Source organism: Quercus robur, chromosome 12, assembly GCF_932294415.1.
Source record: "Quercus robur chromosome 12, dhQueRobu3.1, whole genome shotgun sequence".
NCBI classification, from domain to species: domain Eukaryota; kingdom Viridiplantae; phylum Streptophyta; class Magnoliopsida; order Fagales; family Fagaceae; genus Quercus; species Quercus robur.
The window spans coordinates 18296600-18323412 of NC_065545.1; the positions used below are offsets into that span (position 1 = coordinate 18296600).

General features: G+C 32.7%; 1 pseudogene; it reads left to right on the forward strand.

The window, feature by feature from the left end:
* Positions 1-1151: 1151 nt before the first annotated feature.
* LOC126709401 (probable indole-3-pyruvate monooxygenase YUCCA10) lies at positions 1152-25203 on the forward strand (annotated as a pseudogene).
* The last annotated feature ends 1610 nt before the right edge of the window (positions 25204-26813 follow it).

Consider the following 26813-nt stretch of genomic DNA (forward strand, 5'->3'; position numbering starts at 1 on the left):
TTGGGCTTAGTGGTCCTATTTTAGAGCCAAAAAAACAAAAAAAAACTTGTGTCTTTATTTTTTATATATAATTTTTATTTTGATAATCTAATTTATAAATGGATAAAATAATTTGAAAATCAACAGGAGAGTGACCCTATTTTTTAGGCAATATTTTAGTGGGAGTTAGAGTTGTATTTTTATCGGATTGTCCTTTAGTTTTGTCTCTACTTAAACATAAGATATGAGCATTTTTAAATTAAAAAAATGAGGATCACAAACAGAGGAAGCCTCTTATATACTACAAATAGTAGTGTGGACAAAATTTAGGTACAGTAACTTACGTGTTGTTCCTTAGGTTTTCCTCTTAAGATTTTGCCATGTGGCTGCTTAACTAAAAAATACATTTCTATCCCATCAGAAAAAATCCACATGACAGAATTTTAAGGGAGAAATATAAGAAACAACACTTAAGTACTGTACCTAAGTCTTGCCCATAGTAGTATAGATAAATATTTTTCCTTTTATGAAATACATTAAATACATCTGAATTAATGAAATATAATGGTATAATTAAGAGTAATTTAAGAAACAAAAATGATGTGTAAATTTATACTCCACAAATAAAAACATGCCACATGTCCATCTATTTCATTAAATACTAGATTTATGCCTTCTATTATTTCAAAATTTTAAAATAAATAAATAAATAACCTATCATATTTAGGGAATTGAAATAATAGGAGGCATAAATTTAACATTTAATAAAATAGATGGACATGCCACATGTGTGTAAATCTTCTATCCAACTCTTCCTACTCCACTATATATTCCACAAATAAAAACATGCCACTTGTTCATCTGTTTTATTAAATGCTAAATTTATGCTTTTTATTATTTCAATTTCCTAAAATAAATAAATAAATAATAACCCATCATATTTAGGAAATCGAAATAATAGACATCATAAATTTAGCATTTAATAAAATAGATGTACATTTGGCATGATTTATTTGTGAAGTATATAGTGGAGTAGGAAAGTGAGATAGAAGATTTGGACTCCTGAAAAAAGGTAACTCAATTTTAGGTTATCTAAGCCTTTGCTTAGCTCCATTTACTTCCTCTTTTGTAAAAACAAAAAACAGAAGCCTAAGCAAACAGTGGCTCAAAAAATGGAGGAACAAGCAACAATAATAGTTGGATCAGGCCCTTCAGGGCTTGCCACAGCTGCGTGCCTAAGCCAGCAATCAATCCCTTACATAATTCTTGAGAGAGAAGACTGTATTGCCTCTATATGGAAGAAATATTCCTATGATCGTCTTCACCTCCACCTTGCAAAGCAATTTTGTGAACTCCCTCATATGTCGTTCCCTGCCTCTTATCCCACCTTTGTGCCCAAAAAGATGTTCATACAGTACTTAGATGACTATGTCTCCCATTTCAACATTAGTCCTATGTTCCAAAGAACTGTGGAGTCTGCTGAGTACAATGAAGTTTCCAAGAGATGGATTGTTAGGGCTAGGAATGCAAAGTTCAGGAGAGGTGAGATATATAGTGCAAAGTTTTTAGTGGTGGCCACTGGGGAAACAACCAACCCTTATACCCCAGAGGTTGAAGGATTAAACACTTTCCCTGGTGAGGTTCTTCATTCTACTCAGTATAAGTCAGGGAAGGAGTTCAAAAACAAGAATGTTTTGGTTGTTGGGTCTGGGAATTCTGGCGTGGAAATTGCTCTAGACCTTGCAAATCATGGTGCCAAAACTTCCATTATTTTTCGAAGGCCGGTATGAAATTAACCACATTTAACTTAGATTTACTTAAAGAACTGTAACTAAATTTTACACCTCATTATTATATATCTATGCATCATGGTTACAGTTACCAATTATTGGATTATTTTACAGGTTCATTTTCTCTCTAGGGGGATGGTGTACTTGGGCTTAACCATGTTGAAGTATTTTCCGGCTAGCTTGGTGGAATTTTTTGATGCTCATGCTTAGCAAGCTGGTTTATGGGGACCTGACCAAGTATGGGATAATAAGGCCTACAGAGGGTCCTTTTTCTATGAAGATCAAGTGTGGCAAGTATCCAGTTGTTGATGTCGGTACGTACAACAAGATCAAGTCAGGAAAAATTCAGGTAAGAATTTTGAGTGAGAAAATGGTTCATATACTTATAAAGTTATATTAATTGTTAAGAGTTGTTGGTATCAGAGACAAATTTGATCTATACTAAATTTTAAAGTTGGATTAGGTTTAGTTGTTCGATAAGTTCATGAATCTGTAATGAGTTTTAGTTTTAACTAGCCGCAGACCTACACAATGTATGGAAATATATATAAATATTATGTAATGGGGTGTAATATATAAAAAGTAACACTTACTTCAAGTATTGTCAATTTTTGTAAAAGATTTCTGCAAGTATTTTTTTTTTAAATCTTTTTATCTCTACAAATATATCATTTTATTTTATTATAATTATTTTTTTGTGTTTGATTAATATTTTTTTAAGGTGAATCATATTCTTCTAACTTCTGTTGTAGTGTGTTATATTTATCTAATATACAACTAAACTTTATAAGTTTCAAATTTATTATTCAAATTTCTCATTTCTTAAGGAATAAAGAGATATAATGATAATCAAAACTCATCACAAAATTACAATGTTATCTTAACCAAAATTAAAATGAAACCAAAGAAATAAAAGATAGACTTTATCATAATTTATTATTCAAACAATTGGTAGGCATATTCAAATTCATAACCATGTAGATTGTGTTTTAATATAAACTCAAATTCCTATTTCCAAAAAAAAAAAAAAAAAAAAAAAGAAGCTAAGTATTAACCTAAACCAAAATTCAACTAAAGTTATAAAAGGGAGAGAGTAGACTTTAAGATGGAAAATTAAAAAAACACAATACCAAAACACTTTTTTTTTTTTTTTTTCAAAAAACATCAACCTTAATCAAAGTTATAAAAAAAAAAACAAAATTTCAACAAAAGAGAGAGAGTACTCATAGTTTTTTTGTGGGAAAAATATGGATTGAATGGGAGGAATGATATCAAATTTATACAAATAAAATAGGAAGAAGAAGAGTTAAGTTAAAAGAAAGAGAAAATGATGAAAGAAGTGTAACGATGAAGTAGAGAGTAGTGAAGGAGGTAAAGAGGTAAAAAGGAAAGAAAAAGTTAAGTGTAACCGTAGGTGTGGACTAATAGGGAGAAGAATTATTTATTTATTTATTTATTTTTGCTAGGAGTAGTGAGAAGAAAAATTTAAAAAGAAAACAAGAGGTAAAAAATAAGTGGATAATGTACCTCAATGATTGAGTAGCAAAATTTTTTATGTTGCGCGCGTGTGTATATATATATATATATATATATATATAGGGCAAAACTTAGGTATAGTACTTAGGTGTTGTTTCTTAGGTTTTCTTTCTAAGATTATGCCATGTAAATTTTTTTCTTATGAGATGAAAGTGTATTTTTTAGTTAAGCAGCTACATGGTTGAATCTTAAGAGGGAAACCTAAAGAACAGCACCTAACGTACTGTATCTAAATTTTATCTATATATATAAGGATGAAAATAAAATGACACTTAATGTTGAAAGAAGCTTTCAATATATACAATAGACAATTACAATTTATGATGGTGTGTAGTGCATCACATTTGACCACAAAGAATTAATTTTGCAATAGACAATCAATAAAAATGGAAAACCAAAAAAGTAAAATAAAATAGTGACATGACTACTGATGTGGCTCAATAGGAGTTTAGCAACAACAAATGCTACGCTTCAGCTTTTAGATGTATATATAGATATAGACGAGGGCAAGCTATTAGAGAGTTTTCAATTAATAGATCTAATTTAATGGCATTCTGTCCTTGTCTATGATATTAAATCCTATGTCAATTCCTCTACATTGTCATTTTAAGGTAAAGAAATTATAGCTGTATATGTTAGGTGCTTGAATGAAAAGGACATTTCAATTTATTTTTGGCCGATTGGCTATCTTGTCAAATGCTAAAACATACATGTCATAAACTGCTTTTATAACTTGGTCCATTAAAAGCAATGAGCTGACTTTAATTATTTTCTGAAATAGTAAATGAGTCTAGAGGTGTGCATGGGTTGGGTTGAGGAAATTTTTTAACTCAACCCATTATGGTGGGTCAAAAAAAATTCAACTCAACCCATCACAAAAGTCCAACCCAACCCAACCCAATCCACATGGGTCGGGTTGAACCTATGGGTTGGACAAATTTTTTTTATTTATTATTATTAAATTAAGTAGAAAAAAAATATAAATATTTATATATTAAAAAAATCCAAAGATTAGTATCAATGTAACTCCTTAAAGGCAAACAACACTAATGACTAAACAATAATAGTAATTTACTAGGGTTTGTATGAACTAATTGGCTTTTATATAGGATAGAAAAAGCTGATTATTTTAAAAAATTTATTAATTATATAATATTTTATATATATATATATATATTAAATATATGGGTGGGTCGGGTTGGGTTTGACGGGTTTGAAATTTTATCACCCAAACCCAACCCGACCCGCTATCAAAATTTTTTTTGTAACCCAATCCAACCCACCAAGGCCTAAAAACCAACCCAACCCGGCGGGTTGGGTTAGGTCGGGTCGGTTTTGGCGGATTGGTGGCACACTCCTAAATGAGTCACATGTATTTCATCTTCATGTGTAAATCTTATATTCATTTTCTCTCTTTGATCTCTGCAGTAATGGCTACTGATGATATTTTTGTCCTCTCCAGCTACCAATTAAGAGGAGTATTGTCTTTATTTGATCTAAAATCACTCTCTCTCGAAACACTCAAATCTTTCATGTGTAAATCTTATATAATATACTTTAATCTCTTTTAAGCTCTTGTTTGTTTTTATTTTTCATATGCTTGTTTATTGACTGATCCACACGTTGACAGGTTTTGCCGGCAGAAATACTTCAAATAAAAGGCAATGACATACTTTTTTAAGAATGGCAAGTTACATCCATTTGATGACATTATTTTTTGTACAGGTTTTAAGAGGTCAATAAACTTGTGGCTTAAGGTATTGGTAGATTACTCTCTGTCCTATACTGTTATTATTTTTTATTTTTTATTTTGAGATGTTTTACAATATGATTATATTTGAAAAATTAATTAATATGATATTAATAACTTTTTTAATTTATCATTTATTTTTATTTGAAAGGTTATAACCCTATTTTTGATAGTTTTATTTTAGTTTTAACTAGTCGCTAACCCGTGCGATACACGGGATAATTAAACAAAATTTATACACATTCACTTTTATTGGTACAATCATTTGAAAACAATTCTAACTAATACCCAAATGTAAGAGATACATTGACTTACTATTTAAAGTAGCCTTCTGAAGAATTTACACATATTGTGCAACTGAGCCTTAATTTCTCATCATCGGTTAGAAATATAAACTGCAAATATATAAATAAAGACCATGACTTGAGAAGGACGCATTAAACTTCAAATTAGAGTAGTAATGTTACTTTCTCAATCTTTGCTCAGTTATAATAATAATATAGAGGAAATTCAAAACATGGAAAGAAAATAAAAATTACAACAATTAATTTCATTATCATTCATGCTATACTTTGTAATTGTACGGAATTAAGTCAACTCAATTTAAGTAGTTGTAATAAAATTGGCTTCTACTATTCTCTATTCTATAGAGATATGAACATATTGGATTTCTCAAACAATTACCGGTATTGCAATAAAATGATTTATTATTGAAAATAAGAAACAATTAAGCTCATCCCTTAAAGATTTACCTTTTGTACTTGGTAATTTCCATTCAAACTTTAAAATAGATTATTTGCCTTACCTAGATGTTTTCCTTGTGGTGAGGACAAATAAAATGAGACAGGTGCTGCATGACCTTCAAAGTAAAAAAGTTTTCTTCTAGTCAAAAACAAAACTCGTCAAGAGGAGTAAGAGAGAAAGAAATTACTCAATGAAAAACCATGGTGAATGGAGAAAAGATTTTTGAACTTCCAAAGCTCCACACAAATTTTAGCCATAGGTGCAAAATACCAAGTTAAGAAATATAAATATTGATCTACAGGTGCAATTTTTAAATAGAAAATAGCAATTTCATGAACAAAAACCCTAGCAACCAAATAGAAAAACTATAACCTTGATTTGATTTCTCATTTATCAATGATGGTGACTGGAGAATAAGTTGATTTAGTCCATAAGAGTGGCTCTGAGTAATTGCCGATGGCAAGTGCCAAAGATAGTAAGTAAATCAAATCAAAGAAGGAGAGAGTATAAATTATTTCACAAAATCAAAGATCTCTTTACATCCCATAAAATTTAAAATAAAGAAGAAAATCTCTTTATAGCTTAAGAAACACAACATAATAAAATTAAAGAGAGAAAATTTTCGGAGGACAAAATATTATAGATAATTTAAAAGAATTTTGGTTTAATTCCTGAACATCGCAACTCCATAAAATTCATACTAATAATAATATTTTATGATAGCGTAGTTAGAATTTTGGTTTAATTCTTGAACACTGAATTGGAAATTGATTATATGAGTATTCAATGGTGAATAAAGTACTATGTATTAATTAATATATAAACAAAACTAACCTTACAAAAGCTGAACTCTATAAGTTAAAATCTATACCGTGCGTTGTAGATCTTGAATGCTATACCGTGCGTTTAGGGCTTCCTACGTCTGGAGAGAGAGAGAGAGTTTACAGAAACCGTGACTTTATATTTCTTAACTTGAGAGAGGGACAAGGTTGCTAGGGTTTTGAGGAGTTATAATGTTTTTATTTTTATTTTTTATTTTTTAAATATTGTGCTGACGTGGAAAATTGTGGTGCCAGCAGAGGTTTCGGTTATATATATATATATATATATATATTTATATATAGATTAAGGGATAGTTTTGGAAACCTATATCCATTAATTTGAAAGATAATAAATAATTGATCTTTTTTTTTGGTTGCTAAAAATAAATAAATAATTGTTGTTCCTTATAAAGTTGAATTTTCTAAAAATCATTTATAATATGGAACTAGGAGAGTATCCTACTGTAATATAGGAGGTGATGAAGATGTCCAATTTTGTCTTGAAAAAATATAATAAAGAATTTTTATTTTTTAGTGAAGGAAATAAGTTCTTCATCCTTTTAAAATTATTCTTTAATGTGTGTCTGGTAGGGTGTAAAATATGGTTTAAACTTTAATTTAACTTATTGGTTTATTTGCCTTATTAAGTATAATTTTTTAAAGTTTCTTTTTTATTCTTCTTCTTAAATACATCGTATTCAAATTCCACTTATTAATATGAGCCCCACAAACAATAACTCCACTTTTAAAAATAAAACTACAAATTTTTAGTCATACCAAATAGATACCATATATTAGAGCTATAATTTATTATTATTATTTTTATTTATTTATTTTTTTTGGTCAACAGGGTAGACATTATATTAACACCAGCAACAAAACATTACAACCTGCCTACAGAGGCCAGCGTATTGGCAACATGCCTATAATAATACAGCCCATTTTTATCAGAGTTAAACAAAATATACATATCAGCAGAGGGGGGAGAATCAAACACAACAAAATTTTCCTCCATAGTACAGCCCCTTTTAGCCAAAAGGTTGGCGCCTTGAATATCTTTTGAGTGAGGATGGACTTCCAAAACCTATTTATCCTAATCACTGGAAGGGAAAGAATGGCTTATACTATGTTGGACTATCTAGAAAAGGGTTATATGGAAGTAGCATTGATTCTCAAAACATAGCTAATGATATCAAGTTCATTATGTAAATCTCAGAGAGAGAGAGAGAGAGAGAGAGAGAGAGAGAGAGAGAGAGAGAGAGAGAGAGAGAGAGAGAGAGAGAGAGAGAGAGAGAGAGAGAGAGAGAGAGAGAGAGAGAGAGAGAGAGAGGCTAGTGTTGTGATATAATCTTATTTTGTTTATTTCTTTCATGGAGCATAAGTGTTGTGAGCAAGTGAAACTTGTAAAGGAATTTTTACAAGCACTTAATAATTTAAAAAAGAGAAACAATAAAGAGAAGTCTAAACTTAATTATGTGATCAGTCAAAAGCTATGTAAACTTTGGTTTTTTGTTCTCATCCCTTTAGGTTTGCCATATTCTTGGCCGCAAAATTGCATCTTGGGCTTGCTCTTGCACTGAGTAAAGAACCATGCATGGACATCTCCTCCCTCCCTCTTTGGGTGTTTTGTTTTCTGGGGTAGATGTTGAGGTCCCCCCCTCTAGGTTGTCTCTTTCCTTTTGAATTAATAAACATATTTGTGCGTGCTAAAAATGAGACTGATGGGCTGGGCCTCACTTAGGCTCATAATCTATTTGTGATGTGGGCTTTGGATTTCCTAGCTTGGGTAGTTCCCAACACAGAGACCCAACGTAGCAACTTCTCTTGAGGTGTTCCCCTACCCCCACTGCTGTTATTCTCTTGTTGCTCCCTTGCTCCTATCCTCAATTTTCTCTCCCACCTTTCAATAACCTCCTTTTCTCCCTTATCTTCTCATATTTATAGCCCAATGATTAGTGGGGAGTTATGATTACTCTTGCGGTTAGTGGTAGGGGAGGTCCAATGTCGTTATTGCTAAGTGGATGTTTAGTTGGGAGTGGGGTGTTGGGTGTGGTGAGAGTGGCATTGGAACTAGCTCCCCACTTCATAATGGATGTTCGGCAGATGTTTTTCCCAGAGCGATACCAGTGTAACCGAGGTATGGTGTTCTCGATCAATCATGCTTCAGTCCGAGGTGTACCTTGCCGGGCAGACCCTAGGTCACCAGCTGCAATGAACATACATTGTAGTGGTTCGCTCAACGGGTTTTGGGCTGGGCGCAATGTCGTGAGGCCCAAGCCCATGGCCCTGGGCAAGTCCAGGGTTTAGTTTTGGGCAAGTGGGTAGGGCCCATGAGCCGAAATGTAAAGTTAGAGTTCAAGGCCCAAGGCCCAAATGGGTCTGGGGTCCCGTGCCGTACGATGTTCATTCAGAATAAAAGATTCTTAACAAAAAAAGATTGTAAATCAAGGAAACATGCATCCAAACATGACAGGTTTGGCTCTATGCCATCTGCCAAGCAAATGCAAATTTCCAAGAACAATTGAACTATAAACATTAACAAGCTACACCTCCATACTACTACTGGGCCTATCGTGCATTAAATGAAAAACAAAACAAAAAACTGAAAGATTGCTTGTCATTATGAAATTGCTTCGGTCCCAAGTAATAGAATCACAAAATGGCACTGTCGTCTATCAAAGCTAAAAACACCATGACAATCATGGCTACTTGATATTGTTGAAGTTGTTGGGTAAGTGCCATAGTACAAAAGAAAAACTCAAAAACTCCTGAATTGTTGACTAGATTTCCGTGACTTGACTCACGTGACCTAATTGATATTTTAATGCTTGAGTTCATATTAGCCCGGAGCATTGCTCCGGGACTACACATTGATTAGGAGTGTACACCTTTTGTGTTTGTTAACTATTCTGGATCTCATTTGATTTTTTAAGATATTGAGCTTAGTGTGAGCATGAATTTTATTGAAATGACACGCGTGCTCTATCTTGTTTTGTAGGTGTTAGGCATTTTTCTTAACTTGTAGTAAGCTAATTGGTTATTTTATTATTATCTAGCCAAGGTAATGATTTGTTTAACACACTATCAAAAAGACATTCTCAGTGTAATCTTTACTGCTTTCTCGATCGGAACATTGGTGTACTATTTTATTCTTCTTTTGAAAAGTATTTGCTTGATCTAGAGGAAATGTATTATTAGAAATGTTGTTCTTGAACCTCTATGTGATCATTACTGTCTGATCCTACTTCCTAGAGGGTTTTTGGATTGAGAACCGATTTGCACCAAATTTTACTTTAGTTTGCACGAATTGACCTTTTAAGAGCAATGTTTTCGTATGATTCTATAACACTGAGAGATTGTTCCTAATCTTATCTTTATTTCTGTTTTAATTACTGCTTGTTTTGACCAAAAGTGTGTTTATTCACAAAAAATTTTCCATCACCTACTACAAGACATGGCTTCTACACCAAATGATTTTCATCGTTTTTAGTTTTTGTTCACCCCTAATGAACCTAAATTGGCCTCTTTGCAATTTACTTTCAAAACCCGGTTCCTCAAAATCTAGCTACAAAGAACCTTGCCTCGATTGAGATTCAGAGCAAATACCAGAAAAGTAACTTGTTGGAAACCAAGAAGCAATGTAAATGCAAGAAGAGAAGTCTCAAGTTCGAAGGCACAGAAGTGTGTGATCCAAGCTTTTTTCATGGTTGTGTATGTTAATGTAAACACAGGATGGTGATTTCGTTTTGTGAAAGCTGTGGTCCTGTGGATTAGCGGATTAGCCTTTTTGTTTTTTTCAAACTTTTAAAAATTTGTTTGTTACTTTTCAAAAATCAAATTAAAAAACAGGACGATTATTTATTTATTTTTTTTGGGGCCCAAAAAGAAAGATATGTAGATGGGATTTACATTGTGACATTGGGCGTGGCCCACATGCATTTATGCTGACCCAACTTTGGCAGCTCAGGCTGGGCCTGGTTTCATGATCATGATAGATTAACAAACAAATGTATAATGTCATATAAAATAAAATGAGGGATGACAAGTGCATGTAGCAAGAGTATCTTTATTTTTTTCACCAAAAAAAAAAAAAAAAGAGTGTCTTTATTTTAATATTACTACGTTCTTGTTCTTTTAGGTTACAATGATAATTGTCCCAAGTTTTATAGTTCAATTGATATCTTTTGGTTCTTTCAAAGAGACGTCCAGAGTTCAGACATCAAAACTCTCATTCTTTATTGTAATTATTGAATTATTAAAAAATTAGGGTTATAATAACAATTTTAAGCAAGAGATTTAAGGGATAACTTAATGGTTTCAGAATCTCTTATAATATGAGATTCTTATACCTATTAGTCTAAAATTTTATTCTTATCCCTATTAGTCTAAAATTTTACAAGGATTGAATATTTTGAATACCCCAACTCACCAAGAAACTATATTTTTCATTATTATAATGTGAATAATGCATATTAGGAGTAGCATCTTCTAGAATTTTTAGGTAATTTTCTCATAATTTTTTAAAATTCTATTTATTAATTCAATTAAATTTATAAACAATTTAGATAGACATATTGTAAGATTAGAACACCTATTTTTTACTTGAATTTGAATGGTAGATAACAGAACATATATGGGAGACAACAAAAACAAAAAGACTACAATTTTTCAAAGATAAAGCATTTAAATTATTGTTTTTCACTTTATTGTCTTGTATAAGATGTATATAACCCAGTGACAAAAATAAGAATTTGTCTTGAGGACCCAAAAATGAACCAAAATTTTTTAATCATTCAAGAATAGAAAATATATTAAAATTTAAAACTAAATTGATACATAAAAAATAAAATTAATATCTATTAAATATTATCAGAATATAAACAAAATAAAAGATACAACATAACCGTTGTTTAATATATTTCAACTTAATCATTTACAGTATAATTTTATATATTAGTAAAAATATTTCAAAATGCCAGGGACAAAACTATGTATAAACGAGGGAGGATCCTCCCTCGTCTATACATAGTTTTGTCCCTTTACTGCATTAACCTATATATGGAAGATCTTAAATTGTCACAAATTTCATCGATATAAGTAAAAATAAATAGCTCTTGTTAAAAAAAAGGAAAAGAAAAAGAAAAGACAGTTAAATTATCATTAATCACTTCGTTATATCTTCTATAAGAAGCATTAATCTATTGAAGAACTTAATTTAATCATTATAGGTAAAAGTAGGATAAGTTTTTATCAAGATTCATACGATACTATCCTATCATAGTTTCACCTTATTTTCTTATGTTAGAAAGTGAAGAATCACTTTAATCCAAATAATTAGGGATATTGAATTCCACAATTCTATTTTTTATGGATGCACGTATAACTTCATATAAAATGAAGTGAGGCCATGCACATAGCATGATTCTCTTCTATAGAATTTTTTTTGTTAAAATAAAATACATATTAGCTTTTCAAAAAGTTGCAAAAGAGTAGTCTGAAATTGAGAAAATAAAGATGTGGGCTACGCTGGTTTGGGCAAATTAGTTTTTAGATACAGATAGTGAACATCGCACATGGGTTGTTAGTTGCTACAGGACTTCACACAAGTGAGCCAACCTGGATTTTAGTTAGTTCAACTGGTAAAGTTTATTATTTCAAATAAAATATATGAAGTTTGATCACACGTACACAAAAGAACCAATTTATATATTGATCTGATCATAAAAAACAATCATTAAGAACAGATGTCATAAGGTGAAACTATCTATCAAAATGAAAAGAGCAACCCACCCAACACACCATAAATTCTAATATGGAGTATTGCAAGAGTCAGCAGGGCACAGCAAGCACGGAGATAGAAAAGCTGGCATATATATATATATATATCTGTATCCAATATTGATAAGAGACTTTTTAATTATCTGCCTTGAGAGAGAGTTGGGAGAGTAAAATCTCAAAGAGCTAGCTTCTGTAGTTATATGCAACAGAGATGTGAGACCATTGACTCGAGGAAACTAGCTAGGTAGCAAATGATCAGAGAGTTCTGAGTCTTTATGGGTTGTTACCTCTGGCACTGGCAGCACAATGCACATGCAATGGTTATGCTATGCTGACATGAGTTTTGATGTACACATGCTTACTTCTTTTTACATTAATAAATTCTTTCTACTTTTAGTATATAGAAGGTGACAAGTTCTTCCCAAAAATGATCTTGTAAATATATAAATTGACATTTGAATACAATAGATTTACGAGTTTTTTTTTTAATAAAAATTTAATTATGAGTTATGATTGAGTCTATATATTATTAAATTTCAACTTGTATTTATATATGCATGTTTATGTATGTATGTGCTTTGAATTTGTCTTGACAAATATATGTAAATATCATAGTTTGGCCTTTCAAAAAAAATTATTAGTTTTATTTATTTCTAGATCCAATAAGTGTAGATATAAAAACACAACTACTAAGATGACATAAGTCTTAATAAAAGTAATGTTAATAGTGAGTTAATGTGAAAATGATGTTATTTCAATTATTACTTATTACATCATCAATGACTTGACTTGAGAAAAAAAACTAAAGAGCAACCCTTTAACTTGACTTGACTTGAATTGAGTTATCCAATTGATATTTTAATGCTTGAGTTCATATTACAAGACAACTCAAATTACTCCATTTTCTACCATTAAATTCAATTAACTTTATAAATCCGAACTTATTGAATTTTATCTTTTATAATAAGATTTGTTTGTTTTTATATATTTATTTATTTTTGAATTTGATAGTTGAAGAACATAATTTTTTTTAAAAGATAGTTTCAACTTATGACATGCTTTTGATGATTATTTTTTATTATCAGATCAAGATACCAATTGACAATTTTTTTTTTTTTTTACCAATTAAACTAAATGGAATCCAAAAAGGAGAATTGAAACTTGAATATATTCATTGAAAATATTAAAAAGTGATGTATGAATTACAAAACTCTGATAATACCTAAATTACTTTCTAAAAAAAAAAAAAAAAAAAAAAATCCTATCATAACATGATTTATTGATGTTAATTTACTGTCAATATTATATCTATGTTATATTATGGCCCACAGACAAAACCTTCATGCCTGCCTATAAATTAATTGAATCTCACTTATAATAATAATAAAAAAATTACACAGATACGATTTACACACTTTTCATGCCATTTTTTTAAAATCATTTTTATCAATTCACACACAAACCCTCAATTCGTGAATCGTGACAAGGGGCTAGTGGAATTATTTTACCGTATGAATTGGATTTGTAGCTAATAGGCAACAGCCCAACAACCCAAGTCGGGTTCATATATACCTCCTATCCCAACCTTGGAACTTTTATATTTTATATTTTTTTGTTTTTCTTGGACAGCTTCCTTTTAAGAGTAAGGGTTTAGCTTACTTTAGTATTTTTTTTTAATTAAACATGTTCTTGTGTTTTAAATATATAATGAGAAGTGGTAGTGAGTTTTAATCTCCACATTTTATTCAGTTAGTGGATGATATGATAGTTTCTCATTAAAAAAAAAAAAAAATTCTAGTTAAAAAAGTATTGGAGGTAAACCAAACCTTAAAAGTAAGGTCCCTTCTAAAATTTTAATAAACTACATAAAAAAAAGGGTTCATTTTAATAAATAGGGTTTTAATGGGAAAAAAATGATTTTAATAAATTGTACCTAAGTATTAGGTTTTAATTACTAGAAAAATCTTTTTTATTCGAGAAGAAGTGCTATATCCATAACATTTTCATAATACTTTCACAAGAAATTATAGGTGGTAAGTTGTTATTGGTTCTAATTTAAACCTACTACTAAAGTTACTTTTTTGTCCATCAATAACAATTCATAATAACCTTTTACTTATGATTTGTTGTGAAAATATTATGAATGCGACATTTTTCTTATTCGAATAAGGGATTTATAATCGATTCTTATCTTTGGAAAAAAAAAAAAAACCCATCATTGTTTGCCTTGTGTTAAAAGCAAGCTCTCTAAATAGAATGGGATTTTTCTTATTGAATTGAAGGAAAAATGAGAGAGTACAAAAATATATATCTCTTGTTAGGGACATATTTTATGTAATTGGCTAATCCTTTGACAAAATACACTTGTAATTGGGTAGATCTATGATAGGTTTAGTACTTTAAGAAACAAGAGTTCAAGTTAAGTGTTAAAGCCATGAAGATTGACCAAGAAACAAGTGAACAAAAGCAGCTTATTAAAGCTTGACAGATACCTCGACAGAAACAATATCTATAGAGATTTAAGAACAAAGCTTGAAAGAAGCTGAATCTGTCGAGATCTACGAAATCAGAATTTCCAGATCTGATTTTTGGCTCTAGCTGACATGTATATGTAGGGTTTCTTTTCTCACAACCCTAGACATATATAAGGTTTATTTTAAAGGTCGTTATACATGGAGAACATATGCAGAAAGTGACCTAGTACCTTATTCTCTCTGCAAGAATTTGCTGCGTCTTTTGTGCCTTAGGGTTTTGTAACCAAGTACTTCTTGATCTTCATTGTTGATGAAGTGAAGAACTTTGCAGCCAACAACATCTTCAAGTTGCTGGAGTTAGTTAGGTACTGGGATCTGTGCAAAAGGGTGGCGTTCATATATTGAAGAGTTAAGAGGTTCTGAAGTGGCAAAAGATTTCTGCTGTAAGTTCATCTACGGGGATTGTAGAGTTTAGGGATAAAGGTTTTGTACTAGATCTGAAACTTCTCTTTACTATAGTGAATTGCTTGTCGAAAAGGTTTCCCCCAGGTTTTTTTTTTTTTTTTTTTTGTAAAAGTAGTTTGTTTCATTAATTTTCCTGGGTCATCATATCTTATCTTATTTACTTTTCCGCTGTGCATGATATTGATATTTGTTTGTTTTAACAAGGTTTATTCATAATAAATTTAATTAACAACTTGGGTTTAAAACTTGTTAATTCTATCAACCGGGGTCTAAATTTCCTAACATCTCCCATTTTGGTATATATACACCAACACAGAGCAAGGAGAAAGAAGAAGAAAAAAGGTGCCAAAAAATCTAACTAACTAACTACCATCACTAATAAACTGGAACCAATTACATCAAGACACGTGGTCAAACTATATAACTGTTTCTGGTATTAGCTTCTGCATGTGCTGATCTTGTGACTTCATTAAGCTTAACTCTATCGTTTGCCCAATTCCATTATACGACATTGCCGTTTCTTCCTTATTTTCTTTCCTTTTCTTCAAAGCATCGCGATTTGATCTCTTAACACTTGGTCCTGAACCTCAGGTTCTAAGACTTGCAATGATAATCAAGAACTTGAGGGCTTCAAAGGCTTTGAAATGAAAATATCTATTAAACCCAATTTTCCTACTAATTTGATAAAAGCTGGAACTCCCAAAGCTTTGGTGAAAATATCCGCAACTTGTGAATTACTAGCAATATAAAAAGTTTTGATAGCACCCTCTAAAATTTTATCTCTCACTAGATGGCAATCCACCTTAATGTGCTTAGTCCTTTCATGAAAAACAAGGTTTGCTATAATGTGCAGAGTAGCCTGGTTGTCACAAAGGAGCATAGTAGCTTTAGGATGATCAATCTTCAAATCCTTGAGCAATTGCAATACCTAAGTTATTTCACATGCCACAGTAGCCATGGCCCTGTATTCTGTCTCAGCAAATGATTTAGACACGACTCCTTGCTTCTTTGATCTCCATGACACCAAAGAATCACCCAAAAACACACTATAACTTGTCAATGATTTTCTTGTATTAGGGTAGCCAACCCAATCTACATCACAAAAGGCTGCAAGTCTAAATTGCTTGGAAAGAAAATTCCCTTGCCAAGTGAAGCTTTGACATATTGTAGTATCCTATTCACTACAATCACGTGAGGCTCTCTTGGCTGATCAAGAAATTGACTAAGCCTATGTATTGCATAGGTGATATCAGGCCTAGTTAGAGTCAAATACAAGAGCCTACCTATGAGCCTTCTATATAGATTAGGTTTTGAAAGAAGCTTCCCCTCATACTTGGACAATTTCAAATTTTGCTCCATAGGAACCTTCATTAGTTTGGACCCCAGGAAGCTTGTGTCCTTCAAAATCTCCAAAGCATACTTCCTTTGATTTAGACTAATCCCTTTATCAGTCCTGGCCACTTCAAGGCCTAGAAAATACCTTAAAACACCAAGGTCCTACAAGCCAAACTTCTTGTCAAGTAACTATTTTAACTCACTAATATAAGTAGGATTGTTCCCTATTAACAGTATGTCACCCACATACACCAATAGAATAGTAAATGAAGATCCTTATGAGTGAGTAAAGAGAGAATAGTCAAACTTAGACTGAACAAATCCCATTGTCAAGATGGTTGTTGAAAATTTCTCAAACCATTGTCTAGAAGCCTGTTTTAGACTATACAAGCTCTTGTTCAATTTGCACACTAAATTGTCCCCCTTGCTGTGAAGAGCCAGGTGGTAAGCACATGTAAACTTCTTCAGCCAAATCTTCATGGAAAAAGGCATTATTCACATCTATTTGGTGAAGAAACCACCCTTTCACAACAGCTAAGGCCAAAAAAATTCTGACAGAAACATATTCTGCAACTAGAGAGAAGGTCTCAGAATAATCCAACCCTTGTCATTGAGTGTAGTCCTTAGCAACTAACCTAGCCTTGTATCGTTCAATGGACCCATCTGAGTTATACTTGATCTTATACACCCATTTACACCCAATGAGAATCTTACCATAAGGCAAAGGTGTGAGAGACAAAGTGTTATTTTGTTCCAAAGCAGCAATTTTTTTATCCATGACAGCTCTCCATTTAGGAAATTTAACTACTTGATGAAAGAAAGCAGGTTTTGAAGGAGTAGTAGTGACAGCCATGACAAAGGAATGAAAGGTTGGACCAAGGTGACAATAACTTAATCCATCATAAATGTCATAAGGAAGGAAGGCCTGATTCAGGTTTAATGACCACTGACTTACAAGAGTAATCTTGTGAGGTAAGATGGAGGTTTGTGAACTCTAGTTGATTTTCTTAAAGGAATAGGAGGAACAATATTTGGAGTAAGTGAAGAAGAGATAAGGGATTGTGAGAATTAGTAGAGACAGAATCTGCAGAAAGGGATTTTGCAGAAAGTGGTTCTGTAGAAGTACATGGGGAAAAATTTGGAACAAGTGGAATATTTGAGGGAAAAGAAGTTTGAGAAGTAAAACAAGGTGATGGAATTTCTGGAATAACATGAGGAAAAACAAAATTGTACAGGTATGAAGAAAGGGACAAAGTAGGTGAAGGAATGGATGCTAGAGGGAAAATGTGCTCATAAAAAATATTGTCTCTTGATATATAAACAGATTTAGAATCTAAATCCAGAACTTTATAGCCTTTAATGCCATGAGGGTAGCTCATAAACACACACTTTCTAGCTCTAGGTGCAAATTTATGTCAATTATGGGATAAAGTTGAAATAAAGCATAAGCAACCAAAACATCTAAAATGAGAATAAGAAGAACTTTTAAAAAGAAGTTCATAAGGACTCTTATTATTTAGAGTTTTAGAAGGAGTTCTATTGATTAGGTACATAGTAGTTAAGATACAATCACCCCAAAAAGAGAGAGGCAAATGGGATTGAAATTTTAAAGCTCTAGCCACATTGAGGTTATGTTAATGCTTCCTTTCAACAATGGCATTTTGTTGAGGTGTGGCTATGCAAGACAATTGATGCAAGATACCCTTGTCTTTAAAGAAATCTTTTAGAAAAAAATTTGTTCCATTATCAGTCCTAATACACTTAATTTGGGTTTCAAATTGTGTCTCAACCATAGAAGCAAATTGTGGAAGTAAGAATTGTGTCTCAGATTTATGCTTAAGTAAATAAACCCAACTGCACTTAGAATAATGATCCACAATGGTTAAGAAAAAGCTGAAACCTTCATTAGTAGGAATTGAAAATGGTTCTCAAACATCACAATGCACAAGTTCAAAAGGGAAAGTAGAAACATTGACACTTGAATTGAAAGACAACTTCTTTTGCTTGGAAAAGTGACAAACATCACAACACTATGAGTTTACATTCTTGATCATAGCAACAAGATTATTTAACAAAGCTAACTTGGAGTAAGATGGATGACCTAAACGACTATGCCATAAGGCAAATGTAGACAAGGAAGCATCAGAATGAGCAACCAAAATAGTAGCAGTGTGACATTTTTGCAGCAGATAAAGACCTTTACTCTCTTTACCCAAACCAATCGTGCTCCATTGAGCAAGGTCCTGGATAAAACAACAATTACCAAGGAATATAAGGCAACAAAAATGAGACTTGGTAAGTTGACTAATTGAAATGAGATTAAAGCTAAATGAAGGAAAACATAGAACTCCAGTTAGAATCAAAGTAGCAAAAATTTTCACAATGCCTATGTGTATGACTAAGGCTTGTTCCCCATTTGGCAAATAGACAAAAGTCTGAACAATAGATGTAATAGAAGTGAGCTGAGACACTGAATAAACCATGTGATCAGTGGCTCCTATGTCAATAATCCAATCATTGCTTTTATAAGCTTGCCTATCTACTACATGTGCAAAAAAAAAAAGGAATGGGACTGATTTGGGGGAATCCAATAGGGATTACCTGAAAAATTGGCATTGTAGGAATGATAGATGATGCAAAATGAGGTGTGGAGCTAGAAGCCATCACAGAAGCAGTTTGATGAGAAGCAAAAACACTAGAACCTAAACCTGAACCTATCAATGACATCTCTTTAAGAGAAGAGATGAAGTTGAGCAATTGATCACATTGATTCTATGAAATAGGACATTGTGGTACATTCTGTAATGATGAAGCAATAGAAGGATTCACATATGATAGGGAAATAGTTAGTGGTGAGAAATTTTGGACTTCTGAACAAGCATTTCTACCAGAGTAGGAACCTCCATTGAAAAAGGAATTTCCATTGGAAAAGAAACCTCCATTGGAGAGATCTAAATTCCCAAAGTTGCTTGAAGGTAAGATAGCTGAAACTTGATTAGTTGTGGGCCTATTATTTCCTCTTGGCTTATATCCTGGAGGATACCCATGCAGTTTATAACACTTATATGCTATATGACCTGTGAGTCCACAGTAAATACAAATTGGCCTTTCTTTCTTAGAGTTTCCACCCTTTCCATCATGATATCCTTGACGTTGACCTTGATGGCCATGATATCCTTGGCCATGATAACCATGACCTTAATATCCCTTGCTATTTTGTCCAGTATTAGCAAACATAGCAATGGCTTCAACATGATAAACCATATTAACACCATGACCTATGCTTCTTGTCTTTTCTTCTTGCAAAATCAGAGAAAAAACTTTGTTGATGGAAGGAAATGGCTTAATCAACAAGATTTGGCTAGTGATATTACCATAGCTATCGTTCAATCCCATCAAAAAATGAAAAATATGTTCTTTATGTTGAGCATCTAATTGAGAATGTTTAGAACCACAAGTGCAAACAATGAAAGGTTGATAATTGGTAAATTCATCCCAAAGTGTTTTGAACTTGGTAAAATAGGAACTCACCGAGATTGAACCTTGTGAAAGACGAGAAATTTCCTTTTGAAGTTCACACAACCTTGGAGAATTTCCTTGCAAAAACCTATCTCGGAGATCGATCCACAAATCCCTTGCAGTGTTGATATACATCACACTTGCCCCAATCTCTTTGTTGAGAGAATTGGTCAACCATGAGAGAACTATGGTGTTGCACCTACTCCAAGTATTGTATAGTGGTAAAGATGGATCTGGAACAGGAATTGCACCATTCACAAAGCCAAATTTGTTTTTGGCACTCAAGGCCAAGAAAGCTGATCTAGCCCAAGTCATGTAGTTCTCTTGTCCAATCAATGGCTGCGATGTGAGCATAACACTAGGACTCTCAGTTGATGGAAGAAAATAAGGATTGTTTGCGGATTCATTGGCCATTGACATACTAAAAGAAGGTAAAGTTGTAGAGTTGGTTGTGGTTGTGTTTGTTGTGGAATTGGAAGCCACGATTGAGCTACTGAAGCTTTAATACCATGTTAAAAGTAAGCTCTCTAAATAGAATGATATTTTTCTCTTTGAATTGAAAGAAAAATGAGAGAGTACAAAAATAAATATCTCCCACTCTGGTATATATACACCAACACAGAGCAAGGAAAAAGAAGAAGAAAAAAGGCGCTAAAAAATCTAACTACCATCACTAATAAACCAGAACCAATTACATCAAGACATGTGGTTAAACTTTGTAACTGTTTCTGGTATTAGATTCTGCACGTGCTGATCTTGTGACCTCATTAAGCTTGAAAGCTCGAAATGTGTGAAAATACAAGAGCTTGTTTAGACCCCCAATTCAAATTATGGCTTGGATGATTTTACACTAACTTAATACTAAGTGTAGAATAGTGTAAAAGCAAGCATACAAGCAAGAGAGCTACTCTAATCCATATTTAAAGCAACATAGTAGTAAAATGAAATGAATAAGAGTAGGGAAGAGAGATGCGAACACAGATAACACTGAGACGTGTTATCGAAGAGGAAACCGAAGAACTCGGCGAAAAACCTCTCCACCGCCCTCCAAGCGGTAATCGATTCACTAAACAATCAGTTGGGATACATGGGTAAGCAAGAGACCTTCCAAGCCTAATCTACCTTGTATACCTAAGCCCTCCAAGCTCCTACTCCAACAAGGCTTCTCGGAACCGTTTCTTGTCTAGTTCTCCGAATCCCGCAACAAGCTCCATGTTGCATCTGCCATCCTTGGCTTCTTCCAATGTTTCCCAGCAGCACCAAAACCTTATTGGACACTCTCAAAAGGTGCGGTAAGTGTTTGGGCTATTGACCTCTCAATGGTATAGAAATGGAGAGGTAGGAGATGAGGAAATTCCACAAACAAATGTGTAGAAAATTGTTGGTATAACAATTTCTAACTCTCAAGTGTTTTAGCTAGGGTTTTCTCTCAGAAGTTCTCCTTCACATTTATGGGTAATATGTGTATATATAGTGAGGGTACAGAAAGTGTGTATCAGGCAGTACAGACTGGCAGAACAAAATGTCTCGCGGGTGTCTCGCGGGAAGGCCTTACCCGCGAGATATTCGAGAGACAAAGCGATCTCCATCTGTACAGACTCTTCGCATTTCAGTAATGTGCAAGGCACATGCTTCACTTTGCGGGAAGTTTAGTTGCGAGACACCCACGAGAAGTCTTCTGGTTTCACTTGCTTGAGTCTTCACACACTCTCTCTCTCTAACACACAACTCTTACAATCACATCCCACAATAAATACAGGGTACACAAGATTGAATATAATTACAATCAAATTTGGCACGGAATAAAAGCCAACAAAATACAAATTTGTAAATCACAACTTTACAAATCTTTTTTCTATACTTTCAGCAAAAAGTTTTCAGTTTAAGCTAAATAAGTTGTTCCAAACGGACACTTAACTTAAGATTTATTTTTTCTTTCATGTGTCATTGTTATTAGTACCAAATTTAATACTTAAAGAACTGTACCTAAATTTTACAGCTCATTATTCTATGAAAGTTTAATTAGTGTATAAAATACTATGAACATTTAGACCCCCAATGAACAAATTACCAATTCAAGCTTAATATCAAACAATTAATGTGCGGAATATGAACATAAGCTAAATACAGAATTGATAAATAATCTAAACCAAATAAAATCATATTCACGGCAGAAATTAAATGGCAAAGATTAAGGGAAGAGAGATGCAAACACAAGGACAATACAACGATGTGTTATCGAAGAGGAAACCGAAACCCTCGGCATAAAACCTCTCCGCCGCCCTCCAAGTGGTAAATAATCCGCTAAAGAATGTAGTTGGGATACATGAACAGTAGAAGAGCCTCCAAGCCTAATCTACTTAATGTACCTAAGCCCTCCAAGCTCCTATTCCAACGAGGTTACGCCGAACCTATTTCTTTTTTAGCTTACCGGATTCCGCTACTTGACCATAGCATCAACCAATATGAAATTGGTCCCTTCTTAACGACTTCCCAAACACCAAATGGCCTTCTCACATATATGGGTATGGTGAGAAAAGATTTTGGTAATGTACCTCTCAAGGATGTAACAATGGAAAGGAAGAGAGTAGAGGAATTTGAAGAGTCTCTATGTGAAGATTGTGGATGAATCAATCTTGTTTTTCTCTCAAAATTCTCTCTGGAAGCTCTCTATATTTCGTGGGTATAAGGGTCTATATATAGTGGGGTGAGAAAGGAATGCGAAGAGTCAGTTTTTCCCAAACAGGGTGATTTGGCGACTTGGCCTCCGACTAGACTGAGTCGCAAGTTAAAGTCGCGAGCTAACGGCCTAGCTAGCCTGGGACTTTTGTCCTATAGTGCAACAGCTGGCATGACTCTTCAGCTCCCCTGCATGCTTCATACATGTGCCAGCTTTGGCGGCTTGCCAGTTGCGAGTCAGCCGCGAGTTCCAGCCGTGAGTCTTTGCATCTTTGCACAATCTTGAGCATTTCTTCACACTCTCTCACTTACTACCCTTACATGATTCCCACCTAAATACAGGGTTACTAATTGCTAAAATACAAGCAAATTTGGCACGGAATAAAGGCAACAAGATGGTTGATAAAATTCAACCTTACATTCTATATCTATGCATCATGGTTACAATTACCAATTATTGGATTACATATACAGGTTCATTTTCTCTCTAGGGAGATGGTGCACTTGGGCTCAACCATGGTGAAGTATTTTTTGGCTAGCTTGGTGGATTTTTTGATGGTCATGCTTAGCAAGCTGGTTTATAGGGACCTGACCAAGTATGGGATAACGAGGCCTACAGAGGGTCCTTTTTATATGAAGGTTAAGTATGGCAAGTATCTGGTTGTTGATGTCGGTATGTATAAATAGATCAAGTCAGGGGAAATTCAGGTAAGAATTTTGTGTGAGAAAATGGTTCATGTACTTAAAAAGTCAGATTATCTGTAAGAATTGTTGGTATCAGAGCCAAATTTGATCTACACTAAATTTATAAGTTGGATTAGGTTTACTTGTTTGATAAGTACATGAATCTGTAATGAGTTTTAGTTTTAATGAGGGCAAGTGTAATATAGTTTTCAATTAATAGATCTAATTTAATGGCATTCTATCGTTGTCTGTGATATTAAATCCTAGGTCAATTCCTCTAAACTGTCATTTTAAAGTAAAGAAATTATTGTTGTATATGTTAGGTGTTTGAATGAAAAGGATACTTCAATTTATTTTTGGCCGGTTGGCGATCTTGTCTAATGGTAAAACATACATGTCTTTAACTGCTTTTCTAACTTGGTCCATGAAGAGCAATGAGCTGACTTTAATTATTTTCTGAAATGGTAAATGAGTCACATGTATTTCATCTTCATGTGTAAATCTTATATAATATACTTTAATCACTTTTAAGCTTTTGTTTGTTTTTCTTTTTCATATGCTTGTTTATTGATTGGTCCACACGTTGACAGGTTTTGCCGGCAGAAATACTTCAAATAAAAGGGAATGACATACTTTTCAAGAATGGCAAGTTACATCCATTTGATAACAATAACATTATTTTTTGTACAGGTTTTAAGAGGTCAACAAACTTGTGGCTTAAGGAATTGGTAGGGTACTCTCTGTCCTATACTGTTATTGTTTTTTTATTTTTTACTTTGAGTTAAAAAATTAATTAATATGATATTTTATTTTTGAGAATGTTTCAACCTATGGTAACTGAACCCACATTAATTAATATGATATTAATAACTTTTCTATTTATCATTTATTTTTATTTGAAAGGTTATAACCCTATTTTTGATATTTTTATTTTAGTTTAAATTAAGGGATAGTTTTGGAAACCTATATCCATTAATTTGAAAGATAATAAATAATAGATCTTTTGTTTTGCTAAACATAAATAAATAATTGTTGTTCCTTAGAAAGTTGAATTTCCTAAACATCATTTATAATATGGAGCTAGGAGAGTATCCTACTGTAATATAGTAGGTGATGAAGTTGTCCAATTTTGTCTTGAAAAAAAATGTAATAAAGATTTTTTATTTTTTAGTGAAGGAAATAAGTTCTCCATCCTTTTTAAATTATTCTTTAATGTGCTTTGGTAGGGTGTAAAATATGGTTTAAACTTTAATTTAGCTTATTAGTTTATTTGCCATATTAAGTACAATTTTTTAAAGTTTCTTTTTTATTTTCTTCTTAAATACATCTTATTCAAATTCCACTTATTAATATGACCCCTACAAACAATAACTCCACTTTTAAAAATAAAACTACAAATTTTTAGTCATACCAAATAGATACCATATTAGAACTATAATTTATTTATTTTTTTAAAACTAGTAACTATTTTATTGTTATGAGCAGGGGGATGAGTATCTTTTGAGCGAGGATGGACTTCCAAAACCTATTTATCCTAATCACTGGAAGGGAAAGAATGGCCTATACTATGTTGGACTATCTAGAAAAGGGTTATATGGAATTAGCGTTATTCTCAAAATGCAACTAATGATATCAAGTCCATTATGTAATGTCTCAAAAAAGGAGAGAGAGAGAGAGAGAGAGAGAGAGAGAGAGAGAGAGAGAGAGAGAGAGAGAGAGAGACTACTGTTGTGATATAATCTTGTTTTGTTTATTTCTTTCGTGGAGCATTAGTGCTGTGTGCAAGTGATACAAAGGAAGTGAAAATTGTAAAGGAGTTTTTACAGGCACTTAAGAATTAAGAAAGAGAAACAATAGAGAAGTCAAAAGCTATGTAAACTTTGGTTTTTCGTTTGTACCCTTAGCCTAAGGGATGCCATATTCTTGCCCACAAAATTGCATCTTGGGCTTGCTCTTGCCAGTAAGGCTAAGAACCATGGACATCTCCTCCCTCCGTTTTTGTTTTCTGGGGCAGATGTTGAGGTCCCCCTCCAGGTTGTCTCTTTCCTTTTGAATTAATAAACATATTCATTCAAAATAAAAGATTCTTAAAAAAAAAAAATGTTAATCAAGGAAACATCCAAACATGACATTTTTGGCTTTATGCCATCTGCCAAGCAAATGCAAATTTCCAAGACAATTGAACAATAAACAGTAACAAGCTACATCTCCAGGCCAAAATGGCCCAATACCACGAATTTTTGAAATATTTTGTAAAAAAACACTGTTTCGGAACTATATAGCAAAATACCACTTTTTATGGAACTCGAGTTTGTTAAACTCGAGTTCCTAAGAGTTTTGCCACCGTGGCGCTGCTGAGGTGGAAATTGGGCCATTAAAAAATGCTTTTTTTTTTCTAAGGTACTCGAGCTTGGTGAGCTCGAGTACCTTGTAAGGAACTCGAGTTTAATAAACTCGAGTTCCTTATAACTTTTTTTTTTTTTTTTTGGTTGTTGGGATTATTGACAAATAAACATAAACATAAAAATAAGTAGCTTTTTTTTAATGTTTTTATTTATTTAAATAGAAGCATTGTAAAATATAGAGATTTTAATTTCAAAATATGAATTTAATTTCTACATTAAGTAAAACTGTTCATTGTTTTCTCATAAAATTTTTCCCGGGGGCATTGCCCCCAGACCCCCAAGAGGCTTGTCCATGAGCGCTCCGGCTTGAGCCTGTCGGCCCAAGCCTTCGCTCCATGGACTAAGCCTCCAAAAATCTCCCATTAAAAACCACACAATATTATTCGAGTCGAGTCGGATCGTCAACATGAATCAAATGATACCCTTAAAGTATGGGTGAAATGTTTTATAATGCTTAAATTTATAAAAGATACTAGTGAAAGTTCCATGCGTTGCATGGCTTTAATCCTAAATTTTCTTTATATATATTTTTTGAGAAATTATAACTAAATGAGTTATTATTACATAATTTTAGAATTATTTTCTAACTAAATGAATGATTATTATAATATACACATGCATAATTTTGTATATTTGTCCTTATATATAATATCTTTAATTAAGATTATCAATAAAAAACCTTTCTAATTTTTTTTTTATAACTCCTTATTTATTAATGAAGGAGATGATTTGAACTCAAGCAATTAAATCTTTTATAATACTTGCATATTATTGTTACTTGCATATGCGTAAGTTGCAACTAAAAAAAAAACCACAATCTATTAGTTCTACTAAGGTGAGTTTGGTTCAGCTTT